The sequence below is a fragment of the Mytilus californianus genome, unplaced genomic scaffold (assembly GCF_021869535.1).
Source record: "Mytilus californianus isolate M0D057914Y unplaced genomic scaffold, xbMytCali1.0.p SCAF_3, whole genome shotgun sequence".
Classification (NCBI taxonomy): Eukaryota; Metazoa; Mollusca; class Bivalvia; order Mytilida; family Mytilidae; genus Mytilus; species Mytilus californianus.
The window spans coordinates 110,380,425-110,397,458 of NW_026262679.1; positions in this window are offsets into that span (position 1 = coordinate 110,380,425).

Genomic DNA, 17,034 nt, shown 5'->3' on the forward strand with positions numbered 1-17,034 from the left:
ACAGAGCCACCTACAACTTCTTATTCGTATAAAAAAAACAGAAGAAATTTATGTTTAATTATACGTCAATTACATCAGACGTCAATATAGAAAATTTTGCTCCTTCAACATGAGACTGTGAAACATCGAAGTTTCGATATGATCCCTATGGCCCTGTAATTACAGTGGACCTCAACATAGTTCAAGACCGGGAGGTTATAAACTTTCTAAAAAAAGGACCGAAATATTGTCCACCGTCGAAAACAAATTGAGAGGAGTGTCGTCAGGTTATTAAAGATGCTCTTTCATCTAACTGTAAAAAATGGTGTAAACAGGAGAAATCTGATAAAAATAAATAAAAGAGTAAGAAATGTGTCCATTTCTAGGATTAAAAACAAAATTCAAGTACTCGCAAAGCGTTTTGTGTTCGTACCGGCGAACAAAGCAGCCAACAATGTGGTGGTGGTATGATGTAAATACTACAAGGAAGTCCTTAAGAATGAAATTATACATTCAACTACATTCAATGCCGTACGCTCCACAGAGAGTCATATACTGTAAATTCAGAAATTATTGCGATGTTTTTATTAATGCGAATAATGCGACTGGGTGAATATCGCAATAATAAAAACTCGCATTTTGATATCTAATACATAATACTGTATGCAGATTTCCCCATAATCGCAATAATTAATCTCGCATTATCGTCCATTTTTAAAAAATCGCAATAATAAATGCACGCAATAATTTCTGAATTTACAGTAGTTAATAATCATGTCACAACCACAGCTTAGCTTAAGGCCTCCTCTGAACATTTGAAGTTCCCCACTATATATTGGTTACCTAAACTACACAAAAAAAAACATAAAATGTCGTTTCATCTCGGCCTTTAGTAAATGTTCTACAAATAATCTTTCAGTGCTTTTAAAGAGTTTCTTAAGTACTATCAAAGAACTTATCATTAATTTTTGTAATAAAACTTATGAAAATAATGGAATGAACCATTTTTGGAGTGTAAATTTTGTTTTGGATGTTTTAGATAAATTACGTGCTTTTGGTGGTCCTTTTGATTCTGTTGACAGTTTTGACTTTTCAATTCTTTACACTACACTTCCTCAAATCTTATCAAACAAAAGATTTCCTATTCAATTAAATGGTCGTTTGATAAATCTGATTGCAAATATATTTGCTGCAACTCATTTAAAACCTCCTTCTCTAATGAGAAAGGTAAATATGCTAGATATACTTACTGGAGGTGTGATGAGATGATTAAAGCCGTAAATTTTCTCCTTGACAACATTTCTGTACGTTTCGGCAATACATTTTATCGACAGTTTGTAGGTATTCCTGTGGGCACCAATTGTGCCCCTTTAATAGCAGACTTGTTCATGTACTGTTATGAATCACAGTTTATGGCCAAACTCAGTAAAGACTCGCCTAAATACCATTTAACTGATAAATTCAACAACACCTAACGTTATCTTAATGATATTTTTTCGTTGAATAATCAAGAATTTCTAAATATACTGCCGAAATGTACCCAAAAGAATTTACTTTAAATGAATCAAATATAAACAGCAATAACTGTCCTTTCCTAGATTTTGATATTTTCAGTTTTGCACCAGAAACTCTACACAAAAATTTACGACAAAACGGATGATTTTTCTTTTCCTATTGTTAATTTTCCGTTTTTGGACGGTCATGTTCCTTTGGCACCGTCTTACGGTGTTTATTTGTCCCAATTCGTTCGCTATGCCCGTGTCTGTTGTGTTTTGATGAGCGTAATCTATGTATTACTGGTAAATTATTGCGTCAGGGATTTTGTTACAAAAAATTACTCAAAACCTTTACTAAATTCTTCCATAGATACATGGATTTGGTTTGCAAGTGTGGCTGTACCTGCAGAAAAATTATTTCAAACGGAATAGCACATCCTAGATTTTACGGTGATGTTGTTTACCGAGCCCGGAAATTTAGATACGATCCGGGTAAACTTATCAATCCTTTTAATTAACTTATTCTAAAAGGTTACCAATTCAACACTGTTATTAGATCTTTGAATATTTTTATATTGGTATAAATATTGATTTTGTTATCAGTAAATTGAAACCATACTAAATATTATTGTTATAAACATATACACTTTCACGGTACTACAATCTGTCGATACCTATATGTTAGTATTCCAGAAGGTCATGTTTTTCTCTGACTGTAAATGAATCCTTTGCCATATGAAATCCATTGGAAGTTGGATGTGTAATGATTGATATTTTAGTCTTAGATACATGATTTGTTTTATTGGTTGTTATTAGCTTTGAACTAGCTGTCAGTAACTGCGAGTACTCTCAGAAATCTACTTTGTGTCTTTTAAATGTTAGGGATGTATAAATACCCTGCCACGTACGGTCTGTGTTTTTGTTAGTTGTTTTTCTGCTTGTATCGATCTGATGAGTTAAGCCCTTTTGAGCTGATTTTTATAGTTTGTTCTTATGTTGTGCTGTAACACCACTGTCCCAGATTAAGGGGAGAATTGAGCGCTTACAAACATGTTTTACCCCGCCACATTCTTTATGTGCCTGTCCCAAGTCAGGAGTCTGTAGTTCAGTAGTTGTTGTTGGTTCATGTCTGTCATATTTGTTTTTCGTAAACTGTTTTGTAATAAACTAGGCTGATAGTTTTCTCGATTGAATTGTTTCATATTTTTCATGTCGAGGCCTTTTATAGCCGACTATACGGTATGGGTTTTTCTCATTGTTGAAGGCCGTACAGTATCCTATAATTGCTTACATCCACTTCATTTGAACTTTGGTGGATAGTTGTCTCATTGTCTATCATACTACATCTCCTTATTTTTATATTGATAAATTTTCTGTCACTTGTAAAGTGCAATAAATGTTCTTACATTGCTTATAACGTAATTTTGGCTTACTTAACACGTTATCATGATATCAAAGATATCAATTGTTCAATGAATAATGCATACAATTATTTTTTTGAATGTCAGCATCAAAAGAATATTATCATTGCAGAAAACCATGATATATATTTTGGACTCTGAAGTGCGTTTTTAATCACGCTGGAGCGCGATGATTGCATTGTGACGCTATCTTGTTGATAGCTGCACCGAAGTGCGTTGTTGAAAACGCTGAAGTACGATGGATTGCATAAACTATATTTTAAATGTTTTTTTTGTTCAATTTGATTGTTTGAAGCAGCTTTTCATGTTTTTTAAATAAATCATCGAGAGTGTTACCCATTTAATCTAAAACAGTTACGGTGAATATTCATTGCGTTTTTAGTCATAACTGTATCGTTGTAGTTTACTTTGTAAATAGACTTGGACAAAAATTAGCCAACATTCGTACGATCGTATAGAAATAGACCCGTATATTTATTTTCCATTAAAACCCGTGCTTAATACAATGCCGGACAATAATGGCAGTAGTTTGAAATGCAAATACTACCAATTATTCAGGACGAAACAAATGAAGCAACACATCTATTCGGCTGCTGTGAATGAGAGCGAGGAATAGGATAGATCAACGTAAATGTTTTTTTACTGCAGCTTTATGAAATATTGAATGTTTGGTATTTATATACTAACTAATAAAATAAATATATAACTCTTATAATAATTGCACATCTATAGATTTCAAAATGGATATCAGGCGTCATATAGACAATTGCACTTCAACGTGACCATCGCACTTCAGCGTCCCCATGGCACCTCCGAGTCCTACATATATACAGATATGAAAGTTAACAGATTAGCAGATTAAGCTACTATTTTCATTCCATTTTATCCCACAGGTGAGATACAAATTCCCTCCAAAAAGCAATAAAAAAAGAATAACATTTACTCTGTAAATAACTGGTCCAATTTCTCTAAAATTTACCAGCACTATACACAGGCGGTTAAAATGTATCATGGTGATCATCATGATATACCCCATTTATGAAATATAGACAAATAACCATACAAATTTCTATATGAGTATAAAAAAGAGCATTTGTCTAAATATCTTTTGTGATAACCATTGGATCGAACACAGCTATGCATCATTTCGGCATTGCTTGAATCAAATGCTAGATTCGGGCCTGTGATATTAATTGCAACTTATGTTGAAATGTATGTTTTAGGTGATAGAAAGTGTGCGGTGTGGCTGATCTAGGCTTATGCGGCGACCTATTTCATCTTATAGTGTTCAATCGGATTTCAGTCAGTGATCTGGATGAAAAGACTAACAGGGTTGCGTTGTGTTTTGCAAAATAATCCACACTGGCATGCTTTGTATGAAATCTGGTGTTGTCATGCATGCTGAAAAACACATCCTTAATCGATAGAAGAAAAGCTGTGAAAAGTTCATTAAGATACAACACAGTAGCTAAGTGAACTAGTTGTTTGATATACCCTAACGAGCTTGTCAACTTTTATCACAAAGTTTTGAATGACGTTTGTATACAGAAGTGTATCCATCGCAGTGAGGAATCATACATCTTGATTCATCGCAAAAACTAACTTTTCGCCAGTTATTGCGATCCCATATGCGTACTGTGTTGCACAACTGACTATCGACATCAAGATTCGACATTACCGTTAAAAAGAAGTACACACCAATGTCCTCTAAGTCCAAAATTAACGCGAATTCGTTTTGTTTATGCTGACAATCTCCAAATATCAGTCACAATATATGCAGTTGATGTAGCTGTTGCACAGGTTAAATACCAGATGATTATCTTTAGATTCAGTTGATTCAGTTGTATAACTTAGACAGGAAGAAGGTCTGAAGTGTTGATATCGCTGTGAAAGCGTGAAATAGTACTTCGATGCACCTGCTTATATCGTCGAACGATCAATTTATTCTAGGATCCTTATCCTCATGATGTCTGATTTTCATGTTCCAGGGTTTAATCTGGATTGTTACTTTTATTAGTTTAATGATCTGTATAAACCGCTTTTTTATACATCTTTTTGCGCTAACAAAATGACAATAAATTGTACGTGCACATTGTATAGCGTACTCTCATAGACATTTGCATAATTTGACACAGAAAGTCACAGTTGAGCGCTTGTCCCGTTTTGACATTAAAATATTTCTTCAGAGATTAAAAAAATAAAAGATATCAAAGGTTGATTTTTTTTTTATTTCAAACATGTAAAACAACGGGTATTGTAAAACAGTTAAGAATGTTGTTTTTCCTTTTTTCTTATTTTCTTATTATCACTACATTATTTTCTTATTATTATTTAGAAGTCTATGTTGTGTGTTTTGTACTAGAAACAACCCTATTTGTGAGATTATGTTTCTTTAAAATTCTATATAAGTTAAGTGCATGTAAAATGGTACTACTGTTTTACCTCGATTGAAACTTAGTTAAAACAGTATTTATTAATGAAAAATTATAAGAATGAAGTAGTACAATTTTACATAAAACATAAGACTTAGTACTTACCTTTACATCTAGTCCGATATATAATGTAAATGACAATTGTAATCAGTGCAATCGCAGCAAGGGTACAAGCTATTGCTCCTAATAAAGTCACTTGCAGAAACGCGATATTTGTGTCAGCTGAAAAAAAAACCCAATTTTTTTAAAAAACATTTTAAATGTTTCAGCGCAATGTTTCCTAAATGTCGTATGAATATGTTATTGCCAGTTATAATGCAATTTGCTGAATTTGACTCTACAAACTATAGTTTTATTGCTGACCCTCCTGGATCACATGAGTTCACAACCGAATTTGGTGGGGTAAAATTGATTATGCTTAAGTTTTCCTCGTAGAGTTTTTTTAGACTGTCACCGTCGTTTTTCTTTTTGTCATCGTGTTGACTGTCTTTCTTCGACACATATTTTTTAATTGCTCCTAGTAACTTAGTTTTTCGTTGCTGAACTACAATGAGAAGTACATCAATAGTGGTCAATTATTACACCTCAGGAACAATCATATACAGCTGTACATTGCATTCACGAATCGACCATTTTATCAGAAACTAATATGGGAATAGGGGGAACAGATAAATAGAGCATTGACACGTCAGCAAGGACACTCATTTTGTTCGAGGTACTGAAACAAATATTAAGTACATTTTCACCACAACAATGTTAAATTTGCAAATTTGCGGAAGCAAATTTTTCTTCTTCCCTCGCCGGGATTCGAACTCATGCTATTGGGATATATATATATAAACTATTGGTTTCTCAATATCAGTGATAAATATCATTATTAAAAATCCTTCAACTGAAACTTTTCTCTTAATAGTTCAGTTTAAAAAAACGTAAGAACGAATTATTGTAAAGAACTCTTTGTAAAATTATTTGCATAAGGTTCTTTCTTAATCAACGTCTTTTAGCAATTTTAGATCTTACATTTTTACGAAAAAAAATCACAAATATTGACCCATCAAGCGAGCAGCACCTATTTATCTGTATTCCATGTACAGTTATTGTTGTGAATTCCAAGTTAATAATAAGGGGGCGCAGAATGTTACTTTTAAACCTTATAAGGGGTGTCGTGGTCCCTCGTGTTCATATCAACTTGAACCGCTCCAGTTTGCCAGTAGTCCGTAGAAAGCTTGTTGTGTGAACACAGTCATATTTGCAAAAAAGGTACGAGGAACCTGAATGTCATCCGCAGGTACACTTTCCTTGTAGATCCCAAATTTTATTTGACCGGTGTCACTTATTTGTGGAGGTTATAAGTGTATTTACATATACATGATATACCTACATGTACTTTATTTTAAGATCTCTCAACTTTGTGCTGATTTCAGCTTTAAACATTCCATTTGTTACTTTCTATGATACTTGGTTCTAATAAACGCTGTGGAATGATTACGTGATATTGATCGGTAGATCTGAGTTGTAGATATGCCAAGAGAAAAATTTAATCGGAAGTATTGTTTATTGTACGAATGAGACAGGAATAACATTTCTTTACACTTTAAAAGTACTTGGAGACCAATTTTCATATTACTGACACTCCATTTTTGTCATCATGCCATCAGTTCATCGGCTGGTCAATCTGTACTACTCCTTGGTCATAAATTAATATGCATGAAATCAATGAAATGTACATAAATTTGCTTTAAACGAGTAATTGTGTTATGCTTGTCTACATTCAACTGTTTAACTTTATCTGCTAAAGTTTTTTAATGTCGCATAATTTCAAGAATTCATCAAAAAATTAAACTTCAGTGTTTAATTAGAAAATTGTTTTGAAATAAAAAGCAAAATGTTCATTTTTTAAGGTGAAATAGAGTAAATCGTGTTCCTACAATTCTAATTTACATATTTCTAACATAACAAATTGGCTTAATTCGTGTTTCTATATACAAAAAAGAAATATGCTATGATAGCCTGTGAGACAACTATCCACAATGGACCAAAGGATGTGGATATAAGCAATTAAAAGTCACCATTTTACCAAAAACAATGAATAAAACACATTCAGTGTAGTAAGCTATAAAATGTAAAATAACAAAAATAACGAACTCCAAGGAAAATTCAAAACGGAAAGTCCCTTATCAAATGGCACCAGCTTGACAAACGGTGAAACAATTCAAAATGAGAAAAACGATGACCCGCACTTTAATAATACATCAATACAAATATTTAAAATTCTGCACTTGATACAGTTTTTTGTTTTGTATTCTTTGTTGCGTTTTTTTTTTTTTTTTATCAAGAAGAGGTTCTGTCCAAGTTTCGTAAAATTCCATGAATGTTTGACAAAGTTATTGATGTCTAAACACTCTTTAACCTCACACTGAACATAAATGTTTATGATGCCAACGACGGCACGCCGATGCCGTTTGTCTCGTTTTTTGTTGTTTTTTCGACGCAGGTGAGACAAAATGACAACAGCCATGCATCCACTATCAACGCTGTGTGAGAATAAAAAAGAATATGTTAAAAGTAGATAACAAAAATACCGAACTCCAAGGAAAACAAATAGCAAAATCAAAAGCTCAAACACATTAAACGAATGGAAAACCACCGTCATATTCCTGGCTTGGTACAGTCATTTCCTTGTGTAGAAAATGGTGGATTAAACCTGGTTTTATAACCAGCTAAACCTCTCACTTGTATGACAGTCGCATAAAATTCCATTATATTGAAAACAATGTGTGAGCAAAACAAATAGACATAATAAATAAAAATGTTACAAATGAGGGTACAGCAGTTAACATTGTGTTATTATCTTAATCAATATACAAACAAAAAACCTTTGTCAACGAAAAAAAAAGACAAAATGGCATGTAGACACTCTAAAGACAAAGCATATAAGCAAAAATTAAAGACAAAAATTCAAAAAATGACCATAGCACAATAACACAATGGCGGGATGTATAAATACCGAGCCACGCCAAAAAGATATTACCAAAAATAGACTAAACAGTAAAGGTATAAAATATACAAAGACAATAAAAAAGAACCTTATAACACGCAATTATGATGATAAATAACGTCAGTACATGTACCTAGAATCTATACTTCAAGACCACAATTTATTATTTGTGAAGTTGATACGGAATATTTATCAATAAGGTCTTGGTATCTTCCGATGAACTTTTTAAGAAATAGGACGAGACGTTCTTTGATATAGCCCTGGTTCATCAACTTTCTGCTCAGACACTGGTGACGTTTTATAAAGTCTCAGTAGCAGCTGCAAGCTCTTGAATACCGAATGAGTTGGGAATGTATATCCCATATGCAGGTGAAGTTGGTATATTGCTGCTAAGGTTAGGGAACTTTATAATTTCAAAATTAAAATCGTCTTGTTTGTCATAGATTCTGGTACTGAGATGACCTCTTATGTCAAATTAGAGGTATAAGTCTAAAAATGAGGCGGAGGAAGCCGTGTCTGTTGTTTCTTTAATTTCTAGTTCTGCAGAATTGTTAATGGAAAAAACATCATCAATATATCTAAATGTGAAATTAAATGATCTGGTTTCTTTGAACTTCTTGTTTTTGACAAGTGTCTGAAGGAGCTCCGACTCATATGAAAATAAGAAGAGTTCGGCAAGGAGAGGCGCACAGTTCGTTACCATAGGAATGCCGACAGTTTGTTGAAAAAGTCTACCTCCAAAATCAACAAATATGTTGTCAATAAGAAACTCCAGCAAACTGATCACTTGTTCCTCGGTGTAGCAAGTTTTACCTTTTTGTTCACTATTAACAAAATTTGCCTTATGGTATCCCAAAGCAATACACTTATACAGTATGCTACCATTTTTATATTGAAAAGCATTGTGGGTTATTTCTTTTAGACGATTTTTCAATGTGATATGGGGAATGGTGGTATAAAGGGTTGAAAAATCAAAAGTTTTGGTAGAATTAATTTCAGAGGAAGATCGGAGATTTAAAATTGTCCAGAAGTTCTTTAGAGTTTTTTAGAACCTACATATGGTTAATATCACTACGACAGTTTCACAGTATTTCTGTAGACCTTCTTTCACGCGGACAGAATTTCTGTCAATCTAACAAACAATTCCTTTGTAGAACATGCAGATGAGCCGGCAATGTACCGTTGTTTGTGCGGAATTTGTAAAAGTGGATATATATTAGTTGTATGTTTAGAAAAATGTGGATTGTTTACTACATTTTTCTGAATATATCAAGGCTTTCGTTGGTTCTTTGCGTAATTTAGCCACGAACTCTGATCATAACAGAGGAGTAACAAATTTGCAAAAAAGTGGACAGAGTTAGTTCCAATTGGATTGCTAATCAGTTGATTGTGTGTGTTTACTTGAAAACAAAACATAAAGAACGAATGCTTCTCATCAGTCTCTGGCAAGTCCAGTTAGTATACTTTTAAAAATACGCTATCGACCCAGTATTATAAAAAAAAATAACTGAAAAAGAGGAATAGTAACGACTACAAATTATAAATAATTAAAACAATGTCTATATAATAAACATAGTATTGTTTTCTCTGAACATTGGGGTGGTGTTGGTGCTGTAGAAACATTTAGATACATTTTGTAAATGTTAGAAATTTATTAGATTATGATTTTATTTTCATAAAGCCATATCACTTGCCAAAGTCATGCTCTCCGAATTGATTCAAATTTCAAATTCATTTTTTTTAACATAGTAAAACGTATATCCGAGTTACAAAAGCTAAAAAGGAAACAATAAACAGCTTGTGTATTGAATCGATATAAAATATCAACATTTTGTGCGTTATATATTTTGTCATCTTATACTAGCAAAATCGTAGCTATAATGTAGTTTCGTTTAAGCGATTAAGTTAATAAGATTTGCCGGTTATATTTTGTTTTATAATGCACCATGGATTGTTAGTGTTTTTAACATTACTATATTTAAAATGTAAGATATGAAATATAAAATTAAACTCTTTGAAGTCACTAGAGAAGTTGAAATGCCTCGCCTTTAACTCCCTGTTCCACTGAACTTGTTTTGATAATTCTATTTTACGGTTATTACAGAATTCTTGAATTCGGTTTGATAAAATACTCAATTACTGGGAATGCGGGTAGTCTACACTAATTAGATTGCCTACTCGTAAACCCCAAAGTTACAAACTGTAATCAAGTCAATAGGTATACAATATCATTCCTCATAGAAAACTAACAGCGGACTATACCTTTTGAGTATTTTTTTGGTTTCAATGTACGTTCTTCAACTGCGTATTCAATTTGATCTTCCAACTGTGATCTCAAATGATCACCTGGGCACTACCAAGCTGATCTCAAAAACCTTACCATCACTATCATAGACCACAACGAGGGTTGGTCAAGGGCCGACAGACTTGCTCGGGAAAGTTTTTGGATAAGAAAGTTAAGGACAGTTTCCCCAGAGGGCATTAATGAAAAAACATAGAATGAGTCCCTACCATCACTTGTTTCCAGTAACTCAGGCTTCAGTACAGGACTCTTACAGTTATAGGGAATTTATTCCTCCTCCCAAACATCAATATTGAAAAAAACATTTACTAGCGTATTGATTCGAGATAATTTGTATAAGGGTCAAGATTATAATTTCAGTTTGACTACCACATGTCAAGATAAGAATCATTTTACATCTTACTGATGAAGGATATTTGTTATCCGAAATATTTAACATTTGTTCATGATTTTATTTTTTTTGGTGATGTTGTACCCTTTTAGACTTGCTTACTATAGGCCTACATTATATTTTGTAGTGTACTGTATCATAATTATATGACCCATCGCCCCGTAAGATTTATCGTTGGCTATTATTCAGACATTTTATATATATATATATATATATATATATATATATATAGGGGGCTCCATATATATATAATTACGTCTGAACCAGTGACAACTCTACGACTGATTGTATCCATCGGATCACCAGTGATGGTGATACAAGGCTGAAAACACATTCTGTACATATAATTCGTCTGAATAACAGCCCAACAATGTTAGATCTGTACATTTGCGGAAGCAAATTTTTGTTCTTCCCTGGCCGGGATTCGAACTCATGCTACTGAGATATCATGGCACCAAATCGCCTTGCACTATGCTCGACGCGCTACTTAGACCACTTGACCACCTATAGGCTCGACGAAAATCCAGCTTTCGGTGGCCGGGTGTAACCTTTCCTCGTCAGTTTTTATCCAGCATCGTAAGTCTTTTGGCCGGTTTTCATTATGTAGTGTTTTGTGAATTTGTTTTTCTTTTCTTCGTCTTACGAGTCGTTTTTTTTTGCATGGCGTTGTCGATTTATCTCGACTTATTACAGTATAAATTTTAAATATCCACTTGGTTTCCGCCTCTTTTTTAACCAGAGATGAAGGCCCGATATGTCTCTCTTTTTAAAACCTTTAAGGAATGACTGTAATATTTTTTCTGTCTATAACTGAGAAATAACATCAAAAATGTGGTGCACACTGAATAACCCGCGTAGCGGATGATCTAAAAGTGTGCACCACATTTTTTATGTTATTTCGAATAGACAGAAAAAATATTAGTCATTCCTTATAATTTAATTCTAAAAAGGAGTAAATCATGATAAAAACGTTGACGACGTCACGGTCACATGACAAAATTATCTGTAATCTGTAATCTGTAAACGAATTTCTGCCAATCAAGGCACACCTCCGTATAGAGGAAAGTAGTTCCGTCAATGAGATTCCTCCACCAGTATATACACAGTCCAATTTATGGTTCACAATAGTTCGTACATAAAGTTATCTTATTTAATATACATGTTTACGCCACGACAGTGTTAAAAATATTTCAAATGCAATTAGAATGGTAAAACTTAATTTTAAAAATAAGTTAACAATAAAAACAAAATTATAATTTTTAACACTGTTAAAAAAAAAGATAGTTTAATATATATATATATAATATAAAAGAGGGAGATCCATGTGTACCTCTCCACACATAATTATTATATATATATATATATATATATATATATATATATATATATATATATATATATATATATATATAAACAAGTCTAAATTGAAAACAACGTTCAAACCTATTATTGCGTTGGATAAAAACCGAAATTTTTATACGTGTGCATGCAAAACAAATTTCTTGTTAGAGGGGTCTAAATACAGCACAAACAACATTTTCCAAAAGACTAAAAGAGTGAAAAAGTATATTTTAACAAAACGCATTTGACTAACAGGTCGAACAACACATGTTCTTAAACCCTGCTGACTGCCATTGGCGATTGCCAAATAAACGGATCACCGATGTAATAAATGGATCTTAATTATAAATTTAATACTAAACAGAAAACAATAAACTTGCGGAAAAGATGGTATACCGCAAAATAGGATGAACGGATCATATAAACCCGAAGGCAAAATTGTGTATTTTGCCTTCGGGTTTATATGATCCGTTCATCCTATTTTGACTCCTCAAAATTCAAGAGTCTATCCTAAATTGAGGTAAATTGTATGGCTTTCCAAATACCGTTTCGATTCCTAACATCACTGAAGAGACATTAATTGTCGAAATCCGGATATGGTGTACAAAAACCTTTGCACCTTTTGTTTGCGGTATACCATCTTTTCCGCAAGTTTATTGTTTTCTGTTTAGTATTAAATTTATAATAAGATCTATTTTGTTACATCTTGTGATCCGTTTATTTGGCAATCGCCAATGGCAGTCAGCAGGGTTTAAGAACATCAGTTGTTCGACCTGCTAGTCAAATGCGTTTTGTTAAAATATACTTTTTCACTCCTTTGGTCTTTTCGAAAATGTTGTTTGTGCTGTATTTAGACTCCTCCACCAAGAAATTTGTTTTGCATGCACACGTATAAAAATTTCGGTTTTTATCCAACGCAATCATAGGTTTGAACGTTGTTTTCAATTTAGACTTGTATAATATATTATAACTAAAATGAATTCACAGTTCTTCATTTTCTGTTTGCTTTTGTATCAATTTTTGTCAACACATCATAGCGCTTGGAATGAAGTGTATATAACAGTTGGCGGCATAGCGGTACCAAGTGATTACCGACTCGGTCTTCAACATCCTTGCACATCTTCTTTGAGAAGTAATAATAAGGGTTGATTATTAATGTTATTAGGTCAATAGAAGTTTGCAGGCTTTCTCTTGCTAAAACCAGACTACCTTCGTGTAGTATTTTGCCGATAAGAGATGTTCTTATTTGTGATGTTGTTTCACACAGTAAGATAAAATGTTCAATGGTTTCATCAGCTTTATTACAGAGTCTACACATCGGATTTGTTGCATAATTTGAATATTCCGCTTTATTAGATTGCAGTATGTAGGTTCCTGTGACTAATTTGGAGCAAATAGACAGTTTCTTTATCTCATTTATATTTGCACTTATTGTTTTAAGTAAAGGATGGAGTCTGCCAATATCATATTCACATTTAAGATATCTTAAGGTTGAGTACCCCTTCATTTTGGTCTTTATGGCACCCTCCCAGTACTTGTGAATCTTTTTGGTTGTAAACCTCTTCCATTCAATTTTTGTTAATGGCTTTTCCAGATACTGTTCTAACTCTACGATGTCATATTTGCCACATATCTTTTTCAGATCAATAAACCAGCTATTGCTTGAGTAGGTTTTAATTTGAAGTTGACGTTCCGCTATTCTCCACTCTAAGGACGATCTTTCAGCTCTGGTTATATTCCCAAATAGTGTTATAATTTTAATATGGATCTCTGCTTCAAGCGGGAGCAAACCTGATAATAAATAGACAGCCGGGTCAGCCACATTTAGTTTGAGAGATAAAATCTGTTTAATCCACCTTTTATGTTGTTGTTGTATAATATCTAAGTTTTTACCTGATGGTATCAAGACTTCTAGGCCGTAGGTCAAAACTGGTAAGATATATGTTCTAAATAAGGAAATTAGTGTTTCAGGGTCTAATCCATTTTCCCCATGTAATCATGCACCCATAAGACTGTACATGGATCTTCTGGCTTTTTTTATATTTTCAGTGATGGTTGCATTAGTAGAGTCTTTTTATGATTTTTTTATTGCAATATGAGAAGAGTCTTGAACAATGGGCATATCTATATTTTTAAGTTTCCAAAAACCTTGATCAATATCTAGCATTTTGTTACATGTTTTGATTGGCAAGACTACACTTTCTTGAGGCTGTAGTAGATATCCTTCTCTTTGGCTGAAATCTACTGCTATATTTATCATATTTTGGAGTTCAAAGGGATTGTTGGATATCAAGGCAACATCGTCTGCACAGGTCGGCGCACAACAGTTTATATTCCCAATTTTGGCTCCTAGTCCTGAGTTGCTCAGAATTTGTAGAAGAGGGTTGATATAAACTTTGTAGAGGTCAGCGCTAATGGCTCCACATTGTCTTACACCTTGTTCAATACTAAATAAGCAATTTGACAATGTATTGCCCCATTTTACACAGGATGTTGCATTTTCATATAAATTGCTGATCAGTAGAATAGATTGCTGTGAGAAACCAATTTGAAAAAGACGTCGTATTAAGTTTTTATGAACTACAACATCAAAAGCAGATTTTCCATCCAATAATGCAACATAGGTTGGTAACTTGAGATCTTTATTTTCTCTTTCAAATTCTTCAACGAACAGTTCACATAGCAGTGGATTAGATTTTGCTGTGAAGCCTTTTTGCAGTGGGTTTTGATGTTTCAAGATCTTATTGTTTTCTCTTCCTTTGATTATAATCTCTATGATCTTCGAGTAAGTTGGTGTTACAGTAATCCCACGGTAATTTTTAGCATTCTTTATGTCACCTTTGTTTTTGAATACAGGAAAAAGAGTTCCAATTTTGAGTAAGTTTGGTATATAGCAGTGTTCAAAACTTGTGTTAATTAGAAGTTTAAGATACTCAAGAAGTATTTCGCTGACATGAATGAAATTTTCAGCAGTGATTCCATAATAGTCCATAGCTTTATTTGTTTTTAATTTTTTGACAGCATTTTTTAATTCTTAGATTGAGACTTTTTCATGTGAATAATTTTCCTTACATATCTTTAATATTAGTTTTGTTTCATCTTCTACTGCTTCTAAATGATTCTGATCAATGTTCTGATAGTTAGATTTTTTGGCAAGATCTCCAAAATGTTTTGTCCATCCTTCCAATACACGGTCAGATGTTTGATATGTTTCATTTTCTACTATAAGTTCTTCAATAAATCTACCCATTTTCCCCCCTCTGTTTTCTAATTAATTTATAAAATAAGGCAGTATCACTGGATTTAGCATCCAAAATTTGTTGTCGAGCATTAATCCTTTCTAGCGCTTGCTCTTTTCTACATAGTTTCCTGAGATCATATGTGGTGATTGTTTTTTCCTTAAGATAGAAGTTACCAGGTTCCTTTGGTCGACCATGTTGTTTCCATACAAAAAAGGCAGTTTTCTTCCTTTTCACAGCTTGTAAAATTTCCTCATTCATTAATGTTAGTTTCTTCTTTTTCTTGCCCTTTCGTTTTCTTGGAGCAATTTTTAAGGTTGTATCTGATATAATTTTGGTCAGTTCCTCAAAAGCTTGATCTAAATTCAATTTTTCTGATATTGGTTTAATTTTCTCTAATTTCTCATTAAGCAAAGTTTTATATTCATTCTTGTCCACCTTATTCCAGTTAACTTTGTTCTTTCATCTTCTTATAGGATATATCACATTTCAATGACAACATCAGTGGAATATGATCAGAGACGTTGCTATTTATTTCCTGTTTTTCAATCTTGACAACATTTCCCTTATAACGGTCTTGAAATAGAATGTAGTCTATTGCAGACATGGCTTGGCCACTTGGGTGTATGAAAGTAATTCCACATTCAACTGTTGAAAGTTTATGTTCTGACATAAAATTAGATATGGCTGTTTTTCGTTGAGAATTTGTTGAACTGTATATGTTTTCATTGAGGTCTCCACCTATTATCAATTGATGAGAGTTTTTAAAGGTTTCAAAAATTTCATGAAGGTGGTCCAGACATTCATTGAGTTCAGTAAAGTGGTTATTAGAGCCCCTACATGGCAGGTAGACAGATATAAATATAGTATTGGGATTTCCCATAATTTCAATACATTGAATTCTCTCATTTCCTAGTTGCAGCGGAGTCATTATATTGTCAAACTCACATTTCCAAAGAATAGCCACTCCTCCGTAACCTCGAGGCATATGACTTGGTGGAATGGGATCATAGTATATTTTTACAATTAAAATCTAAAACTCTCAAGATACATGTATCCTTCTCTTTTGTTGAATCACAATTATGACTGTTATCGATTACTGATTTTGTATTAAAATCTTAAACATGGTGCACGTTATTTACATTGCTCTTTTTATTTACAGTTGTACATACATCAGATGAGGTATTGCCTTGCTTTTCTTTTAGGCAGGTAGTTATATGATTTTGTGTCTCTCTGGAATGAGGCTTTTCTTGACTACAAATACTGCTGCTGCTGCTCTTTTTGTGTATAGAATAAGGATTGTCCTTATGTCTATGAGCTGATAGACAAAACACTTTCAGCCAATCAGAAGACGTAGACAAAACACTTTCAGCCAATCAGAAGACGTGTTACAACCAAAATTAAATTATTTTTATTTTAAAAAAAACTAGAGGCT